This window comes from Orcinus orca, chromosome 7, assembly GCF_937001465.1.
Source record: "Orcinus orca chromosome 7, mOrcOrc1.1, whole genome shotgun sequence".
In the NCBI taxonomy this organism is placed as follows: domain Eukaryota; kingdom Metazoa; phylum Chordata; class Mammalia; order Artiodactyla; family Delphinidae; genus Orcinus; species Orcinus orca.
The window spans coordinates 79,862,586-79,878,349 of record NC_064565.1 but is presented as its reverse complement, the minus strand read 5'-3'; the positions used below and the strand labels follow the sequence as shown (position 1 = coordinate 79,878,349).

At 35.6% G+C, this 15,764-nt stretch overlaps 1 long non-coding RNA gene across 1 annotated transcript; it reads left to right on the top strand.

The window, feature by feature from the left end:
* The first annotated feature begins 3,949 nt into the window (after positions 1 to 3,949).
* LOC125964972 (uncharacterized) lies at positions 3,950 to 6,960 on the top strand. Its single transcript, XR_007478360.1, has 3 exons — positions 3,950 to 5,766; positions 5,869 to 6,037; positions 6,370 to 6,960. It is a non-coding gene; the product is annotated as an uncharacterized LOC125964972 (long non-coding RNA).
* Positions 6,961 to 15,764: the final 8,804 nt, after the last annotated feature.

Below are 15,764 nucleotides of genomic sequence, written 5' to 3'. Positions count from 1 at the left end.
CATGGCACTATTATATGATAATCATAGGAATAACATAAATAGGATTCCCATAAATTAGGATCAGTGAAAAATAATTGAAAGCAAGTCACAAAGATATTCCTTAGATTTACTGCACAATACAACTTAATTTGCAAATACCCATGCGATAAACCAAACTTTCTTATACTAGTCAGTTCAGGCTGCCGTTGAAAAATGACATAGGCTGGGTGGCTTAAACAAAAACCATTTATTTCTCACAGTTCTAGAGAAGTCAGAGAAGTCTGAGGTCAGGGTGCCAACCTTCTCATATGACCTTCCTTATAATGTGCACAGGAAGAGAGAGAGAGAGAGGGTGAAGTCTCTGGCAGGTCTTTTTATAAGGGCACTAATCCTAACATAAGGACCCCACTTTTATGATCTCATCTAACCTTAATTGTCTCCCAAAGTTCCCATATCCAAATACAGTTACATTGGAGGTTAGGACTTCCACATACAAATTATGGGGAGATACAAATATTCACTCCATAACAGCATCCCTCAACATATCTAAATAAAATTCCTTGTTTAGTCATTATATACAATTATTGGACCCTAGTCATTTTTTATAGTGAATGTAGTAGAGACAGAGAAGAAATTAGTGAAATGTGTTATATCATGTCCTAGAAACAAATAGTACCAACATCTTATTCTTCCTTCCTATGACTTAAGGATTAGAAGGAGAAAGAAAGAAAACATATTTAAAAGAAAGAACTACCAAAGATAAGCAGTCTCATCTATAATCTGTGGTATGATACCCATTCTTATCTTTCACAGATTATTATGTGTTATCATAATCATAATGCTATCCCTAGACCAGCTCATGTGGCTTTATTCTGTAAAGAACTCTACCTAACTCAAAACTGCATTTGTCAGAGCATCAGGAAAGCTGTTACTGGGAATATGTCAAAGCCAAGTGGATTCACTGTTGAGTCAGTGAGCATGTGTTATGATTTTGGGACCAGGTAATGCGTGATTTGTTACTGGAACAAAAACCTAAAGCATATGACAGTGACTTTGGGATGGGATGATGGGAAAGAGGTGCAAGGACCTATAGGAAGCTTTATAAAGGCAATAAGAACCTTGAGGAGACAAAGAGAAAAATTGTTATTGGAAGCTGGAAAGTATAATAGACATTTGCTATGTAGTAGCAGACAATTAGTAAACACTGTGATTTTCAGTAACATGAAGGATAGAAAAGGTACTTAACTCATGGATTGGCTGTAGAAATTCCCACATAGTATGTACAAAGTGCCAACTGGCTTCTTCTAACTTCCCGTGATAAAATATGAGAAACAGGACCTGTGCTAAGGAAGGAATACCCAGTTGTTGAACAAAATCTAGAGAAAATATAAGGGAGCCAGAATTTTCAGATTGTTTAAAATAAAACTGTACCTAAGTCCCAATCCTTCTAGGTGGCAAAAGACTTGCAAAGAAAGAAAAATTCAAGAAGAAGATAAAATCCAGGACACTGGAGTATAGTATAGCATAAAGATAAATATTCCAAGGGTATGGTTCCAAGACACTTTATGGACACCTGAGAAAAAAATAAGAAAATGCCCATTAAGATTTTGAAGAATCTTAAGGTTATTGTCCCACAGTATGTAACTCAGATCCAAGCAAAACTGGGCCTGTCTGAAGAGATTTGTGTATATAACTTTTGTCTAATATAATAGCTCTCAATACCATCCATAGGAAACCCACAGATTCTTAGGAGAATTTTCCTTGCAGAAGTATTATTAGTTTGGTTTGAAAGATCACTCAGAATAACCCTGAACCCTTCCATAGGCAGGAAATAGACTAAGAAAGTACTCAGACCATCCAAAAACACAGACCATCCTTATGCAAAAGGTGGTTCAAAGATTGCAGCCAAGATCACAGAAGGTGAACTAAAAGTATTGAAGAACCACTTTACAAAATAGAACAAGGCCCTAATCAAGGAACTGTTATCATGTTCTCTGCTTGATTTCAGAATTGATATGGACCAATGAATCCTACCCTTCTTCCATTTTCTGAAAGAGAGAAATTGTACTTGAGGAGCCCCAACCAAGGCAATTGATCTTCATCTGAACCTGGTTTAGAAGACAATATCTTGGAATTTGCATCAACCCCCTAATGAGATGAATCTTCAAGGTCTTTGGAATGGCTGAGTATATTTTGCATATGGGAGAAATGTAAATATTTTGTTACTGGATAGTAGACTGTGGTAGATTTTAAAAGTCCAAGAATTCTTTGATACTTCCTCCATCAAAAATTAAGGTCTAATTTCCCTCCCTGTGTATCTGGGCTTGTTCAGAGACTACTTTGAATAAATCTGTTCCAGACCTAGCCCTTTAGAGGACTAGAAACCTCTTCTTTTTCACTTTGGAGTCCATCTAAGAAGTGAGACTATCCTGCTGGATAGACCATTTAGAGAGGCAGTGATACGACAAGGAGATGGAAACAGGTCTAGCTGAGTATGGCCTTCCAGACTTCGCACCATGGCATCAGGCATATGAGTGATGCTATCTTAGACCTTTTACACCACTCAGCTGTTAGCCGAAATCTACTGAGTGACCCCTATAGGTTCCACCACAGTAGAATAGACCTGGTGAAACCTGAATTACTCACCTACAAAAATACAGTTAAAACAAAATTATTATTTTCAACCACCACATTTTGGGGTAGCTTGTTGTGAAGCAAGAGATAACCAAAACAAAACACCAGTTGCAACATTTCTTATATTTACCTTAGAGATTGGGGTGGGCTTGAACCAACCAAAAAATGTATTGATTTAATTATCAAAATTAGTAAGATGCATAGGAGGAAGTTGCATTTTTACTTTCTACAGTAGAATCAGGTTTTAATAGATAATCTGAAGAATGGCTCCTTATTTTATTATTTTTCTTTAAATGATTTGTATTGCTTTAACTACCTTTCTAAATTCACTCATGTATTTTTCTATAGGAAAGCATCAGTTTCATTCATGTGTTAAGTTTAATGTTGATTTTCATTTCTATCCTGAAATTGGGAGTGTTGCTGATTTAACAACCTGCTCATATAAAAGAGACTATTTTTCAATATGATGGGACCTGCTGGGAACAATTTCTTAGATCACATCACAAATGTTGTCAATGGTAAAATGTGGAGACTGTGACAGATGGAACACACAATTTACTGAAAGACGTTCTTGTGATTTAAAATTGCATGTGTGCATCCCAATACTGAGAAAGGCAAGATTTTTGCCTCTGGATCTTGAGAATAACACATCACACAGCTCCATAATATTGACGGTTATTTTTTTTAATCTACACCCACATTAGAGTACTGTAATCAAAATATTAAAAAATTAGCTAGTATTATTTATCTTATAACTCCATCTGGTTTAATATGGACTATAATGACCATACCTGTAGAGAACATTCATGGGAAGTAAAAATACCAGCCTGCCTTCCAACATTTCCCATGGCTATGTCATGTAAAGCAGATGACCTGAAGTCACTTGATATTATTTACTACCCTTATTAAACTTGTATCAAATTTCAATAGGAATTGAACAGATCATGTTAAAATTTATTTCTATAGGTATATATTTGTTTGATTATCAATTAACCAAATCATTCATTCCAGTGTTTTCCAACTTCTTCTATGCGGAACTAATCTATGTCAAAATGGCCATTGAATTTAAAAAATTCTGGTGAACAAAACTTAAGTGAAAATTTAACTTATATATTCTCATAGCTTTTGTTATGTTAATAGCCATTGTGCATTTTCAAAAAGAGCTATAAAATACAGCATATTCCGAGGTTATTTCGTCTTGGTAAAACTAACTCAGGCAGTACCTTTTGCAACTAGAAACTTTGAATGTTGGTTTACTAATTTATAGCTTTCTGGAATTATTTAAAACAACTTATGATAATTAAACTATAAAAATATAGGATAAATCAAAGAGAGTAGTAAATTCTAGAAAAAAATATAACCTATAATAAATGAGAAAAACTCTGCAATCCTTCTCACCCCCTGCCATTTATCAGTGATATGCTATACATAACATATGCTTCTCTGGAGAGATGGAAAGAATAAGGAAGAATGGCTTTATTTGTGAGCTCCCTCACCTTGCCATCAGTTCATGCTTGGCTTTTCTTTTCTACCGCAGAGTAATTTATACTATGGACACAACAAGTTACTGCACAGGGAAAAAGTTACACTAAGTTAAAATGATCAGAAAATTGCCCTCAAGTGGAGACTCACAGCAGTGTAGCTGCCAGATGTCAGGTTCACGGCAGTTAAACTGTAGGAACTACTATATTTCCCATTTGTAATTTGTGGTTGCAACACATGTGGAATTCTATTTCTGCATGCTACACAAGAAATCATTTGTAGAAAGTATAAAGTCATGAGTGGGGATGATTTTCCTACTCTATTAGAATTATTTTTATAAGGACTTGATAATAGGATATTCTATATGAAAAGGAAATTTTAAAAAAATGATGCCGGAAATTTTGATTATATAAAATAATTCTTTGTGTCTTCTTGAACTGTGACCCCCTGACTCCACAGTTGGATGTTATTTTAGTGTTGTTAGAAATAGCTGTTTCTCTTTCACTTTCACTTGTTACACTTTTCAGTGACATTTCAAATAAAACTTAAAGAAAAATTCATCTATAATAAAATGGGAGACATTTAAAATGTCATTTGGGGGCTTCCCTGGGGGCTCAGTAGTTAAGAATCACCTGCCAATGAGGGGGGCATAGGTTCGAGCCCTGGTCCGGGAAGATCCCACATGACATGGAGCAACTAAGCCCATGCGCCACAACTACTGAGCCTGCGCTCTAGAGCCCGTGAGCCACAACTACTGAGCCCACATGCCACAACTACTGAAGCCCACCGCCTAGAGCCTGTGCTCTGCAACAAGAGAAGCCACCTCAATGAGAAGACCGCACACCGCAACGAAGAGTAGCCCCCACTTGCCGCAACTAGAGAAAGCCCACGCGCAGCAATGATGACCCAACTGCAGTCAAAATAAATAAGTAAAATAAATAAATTTATAAGATGTCATTTGGTGACTCTCTTCTGCTAGTAAGAGTGTAAGAGGACAATCACCAATAATATAATTTCTACAAATCTCACTGAGAGTAATAAAATTTGATGGAATTGAGTCTTTTTATGGATAAATTCTAAAATGTAAGGAAAACAATTTGATCTCATATCTTTGTTTTAATTAGTTAAAAAGACAATGATAACTAATTTCAAAAGGTAATATTTACTTGGCATATACATTACATATATGCAATGAAAACACAGTTTTAGACTATAGAAGTATAATCAAAAGTTCTATGTTCTGAAAGTTAGCTAAGATTTTTATTGTATATTTTTGAAAAAGCTTATGGTTGTTATAATTCAATATCTTAGATAGAATAAATGAGAGATCCTTAACTCTGGTTATCTTGATTTTGTTTCTATGGCAGTGAAAAAATGGCTGAAAATAAGCTAAACTTTTGGGCTTTACAAGTAGCACAAAGAAACTCCTTCCATTAAAATAATCACAAGCTCTGAATATATGTCTGAGGCTGGCATTTTACTACACTCTAATTTATCTGTTTGTACTGTGAGGCCACCAATTTTACAGTGGAAATCTCTTAACCCACAGAATAAACCATTTTGAATGTAATTATAAGAAGGTAGCTTATTTTTTTATTTTGGAAGATAAAAACATCAAACATCATCTGGACTAGCAAGAATGATTTTCTTCTCAAGTCTCAACAACGATAGGTAAGTTGTAACTAAGCCAAGAAGCATTAGAAGAATTATATATAACTTTAATTTACTTTTTCAGGTTATTATTAAAAGACCACATTGTGTCTTTTATTCCAGGAAAAAAGAAAGACAATTGATATGTGAGGCAATGCTAAGCTGAAATCTGGCAAGTGTGGTTCTCTCTGCCTTTGACATTGCCCAGCCAGTCTCAGTGGCAACCAAACCTCACAAACGCCTTGCACTGCCATCTGCCACCCCTGACTTCTAGGTTTTTAACTAAGATAAAGTGAGTAAAGCAAACTTTTTTCCATTTTACTTCACATTATACATTGGGCTTGGGTGAACAGTGATTTCATAATAATTAAATATAGCCTAAAACATAGATTTTAATCATTAATTTTATTAAAGAATATTAGTCTACAAAATAATATTTAAAATTAATTTGTATTTCATTGTAAATACCCTATACAATTCATTTCATTTTCTGTTTTGTTTTATTTTTAAGTAAGTCAAGCAAGCAATCACTCACCATAAATAATCCCTTATAAATATCACATAGGTAATGAGCAGAAAGGAAAATATTTAAAAATTTAAAACTTTTATTTTACTTTTCTGTAGACAAACGTCTTTAAGGTTTTCAACAGAGGAGTACGCTTCTTGGAAAGATTAGCCACCTAACCAAGGAAGTAGGATTCTCCCATATATTGATTGGTTCATTCATTCATTGACCGATACTTATTTACTTTCTACACGTGAGAACATTTTTTGGTACTGAGCGCATAATGAATTATGCTCTGGGAGAAAAAAGAGATGCCCTTAAGAGGCTAATATGGCCCTACTCTTATAAGTCATAAAAACCTGAAATGTGGACAGAACATGCAGAGATGCTCTGAACTAGCAACGTTGGTGCACACAACCCAGAAACTTTGACAGACATGTCCTGATTATAGCACTGGCAAGTTTGGATTGAAAGAAAACCAAACTACTCTCATGGTTCACAAAATAGCAGACTTCTTGGGAGTCAGCGAAATCTTACTAACATTTCCTGATTAAGAAGAAAAGGAGCTAAATGGGAGGGCAGAATGTAACGATACTGGGGAAAATAGATTCTTGTTACTAATCTATTAGCAAGCTTCCTTGATGCTTGAATGTGAAGTGACAAGGGAATTTGGGGTTATTAATAAAAAAATCATGTACTTATTTAATATATACTGAGCAACTATCATATGTCTGTTTTGGTTTCTGATAATAAAGTAATGATCAAGTGAAAAAGATCTTTGTTTTCATGCGGCATATTAGTGGAGAAGATTGATAGCTAATGTAACAACTTATAATGGACAAAGAAAAAATATGATATAAATATATACTATACAAAATAATGGTATAAGAGAGACTAGGTTAAGGCAAGACATTAAATAAGGTGGCATTCTTCACACCTTGTATATTACCCATGAATTGCAGGTGCTATCAGGCTCAAAATGTATTTCTCAGAAGACTGCTTTTTGAGTCCTAAATGAGATTAAGGTTTGGAGAAGGACATAAATCCATAATAGATTTAGAAGGCAGAAGTGAGACAGTGGCCATATTCCTGCTGTGTTGATTGGTGACAGATTCTGACAGACTGAAAGTATTCGGTGGCTCGACTCCACACTCCAATGCCTAATCACTACCTTCATGATGGGAGGAAGTCGTGGTCGTGTCCAATGCACCACCAGCAGCAGCAACATCCTGGCCACTGGCTTGTGGCAATGGTAATTGATGTCAAAACCAATATTCCAACAGTTTCTTCAACTTCTGCTCCTCTCACCCTCCCCTAGAATTTTTCATGACCTAATTTCTTGTATTAAGTCCTTTCTTCTTGAAATATCTAGAGACATTTTTATTTCAGTCACTAACTCTGAAGCCTATAAGTGGTCAAGAAATGCATGCCTTTCTATTCACCCCACCTTCCCCCAGCTTCTGGCAACCACTTCTCTACTCTCTGTTTCTTGAGTTTGACTTTTTTTAAGATTCTAAATATAAATGATATCATTCAGTATTTATCTATCTTTGACTTATTGCACTTAACATGATATCTTCAAGTTTCACCCATGTTGGCACAAATGGCAGGGTTTCCTTCTTTCTCAAGGTTGAGTAATATTCTGAATAATACAGGAGTATGTAAGACTTATTTGCCTATCCCTATATCTCAAATATATTCTCCAATTGTTCTTTTTTTTTTTTTGGCTGTGTTGGGTCTGTTGCTGTGTGGAGGTTTTCTCTAGCTGGGGTGAGCAGGGGCTACGCTTTGTCGCCGTGCACGGGCTTCTCATTGCGGTGGCTTCTCTTGTTGCGGAGCACAAGCTCTAGGCTCACAGGCTTCAGTGGTTGCAGCATGCAGGCTCAGTAGTTGCAGCCTGTGGGCCCCAGAGTACGCGGGCTTCAGTACTTGTGGCCGCATTATCAGTAGTTGTGGCGCATGGGCTTAGTTGCTCTGCGGCATGTGGGATCTTCCCTAGACCAGGGATCGAACCCGTGTCCCCTGCATTGGCAGGTGGATTCTTAACCACTGCATCACCAGGGAAGTCCTCTCTTATTATTCTTATAAGAAACTTATAGTTTAACATTTTACATCTAAGTCCAGGTGTAAAAAATATGTAATTTTTGTATGAGGTCTGAGATTTACATTGAGGTACATATTTTTGCCTACAGACGTTCAGTTGCTCCAACACCATTTGTTGAAAAGATTTACCTTCTTCCACCGAATTGTTTTAGTACCTGTGTGCCAAAATTTAGTTGGATATATTTGTGTGGGTCTATTTTAGAGTTCTCCACCCTGTTCCACTGATGTATGAGTTCATCTTTCCACCAAGAGCACACTGTCTTGATTATGGTAGCTCCAGTGTGTGTCTATATATATATTCTGATTCTCCTAGTGTTGTCAGAGGGACTCCTGGTTGAATCATAGGAGCAATGATCCTACCTGTGCTGCTTTCTGTTCTAGGTAGGAGGTTGGTGGACAGTAAATGCCAAGTCAGGGTTTCTTTCTCTGTTGTGCAAGGAATGTGAAGACATTCTGGCACCATTGTTCTTCCAGTCCTGGAGTGCCCTGCCTTATCACCTTTCAGAGTCCTCCTTTGCTTGTCTTTTGTGTTATTTCTGTGGTTTATAGTTTTACTGAGCACTATATACCTTTTGGTCCATACCAGAAATAACCACACTTTTTAAAAGATAACTATGAGTTAGCTGGGGTGGCATAATAAACTTCCATCTATCAATTATTTGTCTTTAATCAAACTTTCACATACAGAATGATGATTGGAGCAACCAAAAATATAAGGACTTGCCATAAATTGCACAGTACACATACTTTACTTTTGAGTATTTGAAAGATAGACTGTTTTCCACAAATATACCAGATACAGCTCCATTTGACTATTATTACATTGGCTCACATCAATTACCTTCTTCCTACATTTTTGAATTGCATAATTTTAAATATAAGTTGCCCTTGGTTTAGTACTACAATCAAAATTGTACTTAAATTATAAATTTAGGGCTTCCCTGGTGGCGCAGTGGTTGAGAGTCCGCCTGCCGATGCAGGGGACACGGGTTCGTGCCCCGGTCCGGGAGGATCCCACATGCCGTGGAGCGGCTAGGCCCGTGAGCCATGGCCGCTGAGCCTGTGCGTCCGGAGCCTGTGCGTCCGGAGCCTGTGCTCCGCAATGGGAGAGGCCACAACAGTGACAGGCCCGCGTATCGCAAAAAAAAAAAAAAAAAAAAAAAAAAAAATCCTAAGCTTTATGTTAAGATAATGGCATTTAATTAATTTTTTATATTTCCTACTATTTAAACTGTGGCTGTACTGATAACTTGAAATAACTGTCCTTCTTAAAGCAAAGTCTAAATTTCAAATACTGGAATTATTTACCATGATAATGGAGCACAGTACAATACAACTTGGATGAGCAAAGAAAAATTTCTCCTGTCCTGTGATGATAGTATATTATGAACCTGCTGTTTTTAGATGAAACAATAAAAGTATTTCACAAACTGACTTAAAACAAATGAAACAGGATTGTAAAGTTATTTTCATTAAAAATACTTATGATTTCAAGTCCACAACTGGAAGAAAAATGAAGTTCTATTAAAGGTGGGAACATTGCAGGTATGAAAATGGCCCTCTTTATTTCAGTAATCTATTACACTTTTTAAATGTTTATTTAGTATATAAGTGCTGTTAAATTACATCATTTGTGCTCTGCCATTCTCTTCCTACATGGAAGAGAACACAATTAGTCGCAGGTTCATCAAGAATAGAAGGCAATGTTTGAAAAAAACAGATATCATGGAATTTACTAACCTAAAATGTTTTCTCCATACTTCTCTTTGAAATTTACCAGGAAGTGCCAAAAATACATGCCTGCAAAAGTATTCTCAATGAGAACAATTAATTGTATAGTACTGTTGTTTAGTTAATAAAATCCAAGATCCATTTTATTAATTTATCTTTCCGAATTTCATTAATGCAAAATAATTTTTAAACTTTAAATGACTTTTTCTTGGTAAAACATTTTCTAAGAAACTGTGTTGTTAATGAGACTGTGGTTATCATTTTACATTTAACTATGTATTTTTCTAGCTAGATTATTTTTCTTCAGGGCAGAATTTTACTAATTTATGCACTGCCCTTTGACACAGTAATAATCACAAACTCACAGCATTTATTATTTCCTTACAAATGTTTTACATACATCAGTGAACACATAGATTAGTCCAAATAATCACAAGTGATTTCAGCTTGGCTAGAACAGTTCTGTGATTCAGTATGATTTGATAATATTTTCAGTTACTAGTAATCAACAACAAAAAATTGTTTTACACTGGATTGTAAAATTAACATGAGAAAATAGAAAATAAACAAAATTAAAATGTGGCAACAATTTTAATATCTTTAAATCTCCTTTTAAATTCTCATGCAGTTTCAATGAAAAAGTTGAACATCATAAGGTCTTGGAAAGTTTAGAGTAATGTTATTAAAGTGCATAGGATCATTTTAAAAGTCTCTCTTACCATTTTTTAATAGGCATATGAGTTATTTCAAGAGACCAAAGATTAAATGTATAACTAAAAAGAGAAAAACACTGCACTATACTCAGATGTTGACTGTGAGGGAGCACAGGATGTCTGAGGAAACAATAACTACTGTAAAATAGGAAATCAGAACTCCCTTGAAGAATTCCTCTTTCCTATATAAAAATGTCTCAAAATGCAAAAACACTCTTGGCATTGACAAAACAGAATAATCGTGCTCACGTTAACAAGAAAAATTGCCTTAACATGGCAAACCAATATATGTATTTCCTTTTTCATGTATTAAGGAGGAGATGTAACAAACTAGTTATGTCAAAATGTATAATTTTTTCTTAAATATGGTATGCCCATATTATTCACAGATTATTCTATTTGCCCCAGAAATTGCCTGAATTTGGTAATTACTGTCTAAAGTGTGGTTTTTGTTTTGTTGTTTTTGTTTGTTTGTTTATTACTAGCAATATGCACAGGCATATGAGACAGAATCCCTGTGTTTGGATCCTAGCTCTGTTGCCAGCTATGTGACCTTAGGCAAGGTATTTATTTAACTCCTGTACCTCAGGTTTCTCATATACAGAGTGATAATAAGTATTTAATTCATAAGACAGCTATAAGAATTAAAGTAATAAGTTCATATAAAATACTTAGAAGATTGACTGACACCATAAGAGCTCAATAACTATTTTTACTGTTATTATTTACTATAATATTTTTAGAACAATATGTAATACATGTAGCTCTCAGTTACTGTGTTGAGAAGGGTACCTAAAAGTGTTGTTATGTCAAGCATTTACACCTTTTTAGGGAATAATCTTAAAGGTTGGTACTTACTAAGAAAGAAACTAAAAATTTCAAAATGAAGTACTCTAAAATTGATTTATTAGAAAATTTCCTCAATGCTCCCACATCATATATAGTTTGAATTGTATCAAACTGGACTTGTTTGTGAGCTCTAATATATCTGGTTAAGTCTACATGTACTAAGAAAGAACTGGAGTGGAGTCTACTGAACTATATGAAGACATATATCCAATGACACAAATGTTCTTATATTTCTAACTTTTACTTAACAGGAGTCAGTACACTGTTTATTTGCTATGCATGTGCCTCAGCAGATTTTCCTAATTACATATTTTCTAAAGTGTATATTTTACCTCCCTAATGAGTATTTAATACTCAAGAACCAGCAAGGGAGAGAGAGTGGAAACCCATGCTGACAATAAGAGTTAGGAAAAGTGCACTTCTTCACTTCGGGGAAATTCCCCTCCCACACTCAGAGACAGCACGTGGCCCTGGAGCACCAACAGAGGACCTCCCACTACAATAAGCAAATCCAGCTCTTGAAGCACTCTTGTTTTCTGCTGATCTTGAGAATCCCCTCCCCGACCAAGAGCAGTAGTGGTGGTGGGATAGGCAGGCAAGAAAGATCCAGCCACAATGAGTGCCCAGTCCAGGAATTCTCTTTGTCTCCATAAACCTGAGACTCTTTTTCTCAATTAGAGGTACCAGGCAAGCAAGCAGTACCAGCAAGCTTAACCTAGTCACAAGTACACAGCCTAGGAAATACTTTTTATCCCCCCAAAGCAGGAGAGATCATGCTACAACTAGCACCAGATCTGGGAAGAGCTCTTAAGTCCTCTGGGCTGGTGACACCTTTTCCCCAGCAAGTGGCACCAGGCAGCCCAGCCTGAAGCAAAATCCATCTCTGCAAATAGTACCAGCAAGAAACAATGGGAACTCCACCAGCAAGAGATAAACCAAGCAGATGAAAATAGCACCACAAAGGCTCTGAAAATTAGGTTTCATTGGAATCACAGCTCACGAATGTAGACCTAGACCTGCATGCTAAATGTATACAGTGGACTGCTTGCTGAATAAATTGTTTAAATGAGGGCAACAGTCTCCTAACATAATACCCAAGATGTCTAGTAAGAAGTATCCACAAAAACAACATCATGAAAATCAGAAATGGATTGAGTAAAAATAATCAGCTGAAATCAATGCCAAGGTAAGTAAGACTTTGGAGTTATCTGGCAAGGATTTTAAAGCAGTCATCATAAAAACGCTTCAATAAGTAATTTCAAATGATCTTCAAACAAATGAAAAATAGAAAATCTAAGCAGAGAAAGAGGAGTTATAAAAAGAATGAAATAAAAACCATGGAACTGAAAAAAATACAATAAGTGAGAAACTTGCTCAGTGGGCTCAAAAATAAAATGGAGAAAATAGGATAAAATCAGTGAGCTCAAGGACAGAGCAATAGGATTTATTTAAAAACAAAACAAAATAAAATTATCTCAGGGGCTGCTAATTTTATAAAAACATTTAGGAGGAAATCTCTAGGATCTAAGGATATCCAAACAATTCTTAGAATTAGCTCCAAAAGCATGATCTATATAAGAAAATTTGATATATCGCACCCAAAATTAACAACTTTTCTCTCAAACAAGACCATTAAAGATGATAACAATACTAGCAACAGACTGGGATAAAATGTATGCAAATCACATATCAAACAAAGAACAAGTGTCTATACTTTAAAATTCTCAAAGATCAACCATAAAAAGACAAGCAGTCCAATTACAAACTGGGCAAATGACGTGAACAGGTATTTCACCAATGAGGGTGTGCAGATGGCACATAAGTATACGAAAAGATAGTCAACATCACTAGCCATTAGGGGAATGTAAATTAAAACTACCATCAAATATGGTTATACAGCTATCATAGCTAAAATTTTAAAAAATAGTGATAACAAGGGTGTGAAGAAAGTGGAATACTCACACACTACTGGTGGGGAATATAAAAAGGCAGAGACACTCTGGAAAACAGTTTGGTAGTTTCTTATAAACTTATAAATGAGGTCCACCCTAATCCAATGTGACCTCATTTTAACTTGGATTAAGTCTGCAAAGACTTTATTTCAAAATAAGTTTACATTCACAGTTACTTTTGGGGGAACACAACTCAAGCCGCAACTCTATCTATCTGTCATTTATACAACCATCCATCCAACTACCTATCTTACTATCTATCCGTCTTCACCTAATCTATCTAATATTAGAGTTAGAATTAAAAAAGAAAAAGATGAGTGTCTCAGGGACACATATCAGCATGTTTATTGAAATTGAAAACAAATATTTTCTTACCATAAATCTGATATGAATAGTTCATTTTGCAATGAGAATTGGCTTTTCGATTAAGATGAGTATGATCATTACTGTAAGTTTCAATTAGTTTAAATATCTTGATAAAAATATCTTTAAAGCATGTTAGAAGATAATAATATTCTATTATGTCCTTGATTGTTGTTACTTCTCCATTTATTCTGAATAAACTACCACCTACATTCCTGTTATCTATATTTTAAATCTACTTGTTTTGGACCCTATATTTCTCATTTTACTTCTCTTTAAGTTTATTCACTTATCCTGATCCTCAGGATCTTTAAAGAAAATATTGGTATCGTAATATTTTTATGTTTGCCACAGAAAGCATTTTTTTTTTTTTTTTTTTTTTGGTACGCGGGCCTCTCACTGTTGTGACCTCTCCCGTTGCGGAGCACAGGCTCTGGACGCGCAGGCTCAGCGGCCATGGCTCACGGGCCCAGCCGCTCCGCGGCATGTGGGATCTTCCTGGACCAGGGCACAGAACCTGCGTCCCCTGCATCGGCAGGCGGACTCAACCACTGCGCCACCAGGGAAGCCCAGCATTTTTTTTTAATTTGTGCTTTTTCTCTGGATCTTCAGGGCCACTTTTCTTTTTCCAGTGGTTGCAAAATTATTTATGAGATCCATGCTTGTCTTTTTATATCTGTGTTCCTTCAAATAATAGATCAATTATGCTCCCCCCTCTACACACACACACACAAAGTTCTCGTCAGTGTTTGAGGAGTGGCTTAATCTCTTCTCTGCCCTCCAATCCTTTTCTGTGTAATTATGTTTGAAGTCATGCTCTTTATATTCATGTCTTAGCATGGTATAAATGTTGGTGACCTTCAACAACTAAATTTCTGTGTCTGAAATCATTCAGCATGTTGGGCAGGGACACACTGGAGCAGGCTCTTCTCAAGTTGTGGGTGTTCTGGAATGAGGTGCAGTTGACAATTCTTTGTTCACTTCTGTTTAATATATAATGCATTCCCTCAGACACAGGTCTATGCTCTTCCAAATTTCAACCTTCACAAAATTCCTTTTCTGACACAAACTATGAATCTTTACATTAAATGCACTAAGACTTATTCTCTCCTGTGTCCAGCATGTTTTCATATAGATTGCATCTATAGTGGAGGTTACTAACATTTATACAGAGGTATAAAAAGAGATCTCTTGGGTAGGGATGACTCTTGCTGACTTTTGTGTTACAGATGATTTGACATCTGATTTTCTGATCAGTGTTATGCCACCCTTCCCCACTTAGGGGAGCTAGTGGCAAGAATTGAAGCATTTCTGAGCAAGGCTGCCCTTATTTTGATTTAGAGGACAGAGTATAGGTAAATTAGCCATACAGAAACACTAATGATATAATCAGTGGGTATTATTTCAGATAATTCCCTGAAAAGAAATTTAAAAAATAAGAACATTATCAACAGTTGTCTCCGGAATGATAATTATGAAAGGTGTATCCAGATTCTACTGGTTTGCTACAACTGAAAAGGCACTTATGATACTTTATTTAATCTCACTTCAGGAAAGAGCTAAAGCTGTGAGCAAAAAAGAACTTATATTTAAAAAATATAAACTAGAAGTAGAAAATCCAGACAAAAAGAAATATAAATATACACAGAAAGTGAAGACCAAGTACATGAGAATACAACTATGAAGATTAGAAAGGTCAGCATATTTTACAGGACAAATTAAAACAAAGAGTTAAATAATATTCATGAGAAAAGTAAACCTATCTACATTTTAGAGGAAATAATTTTTCTAATATCGATTTCT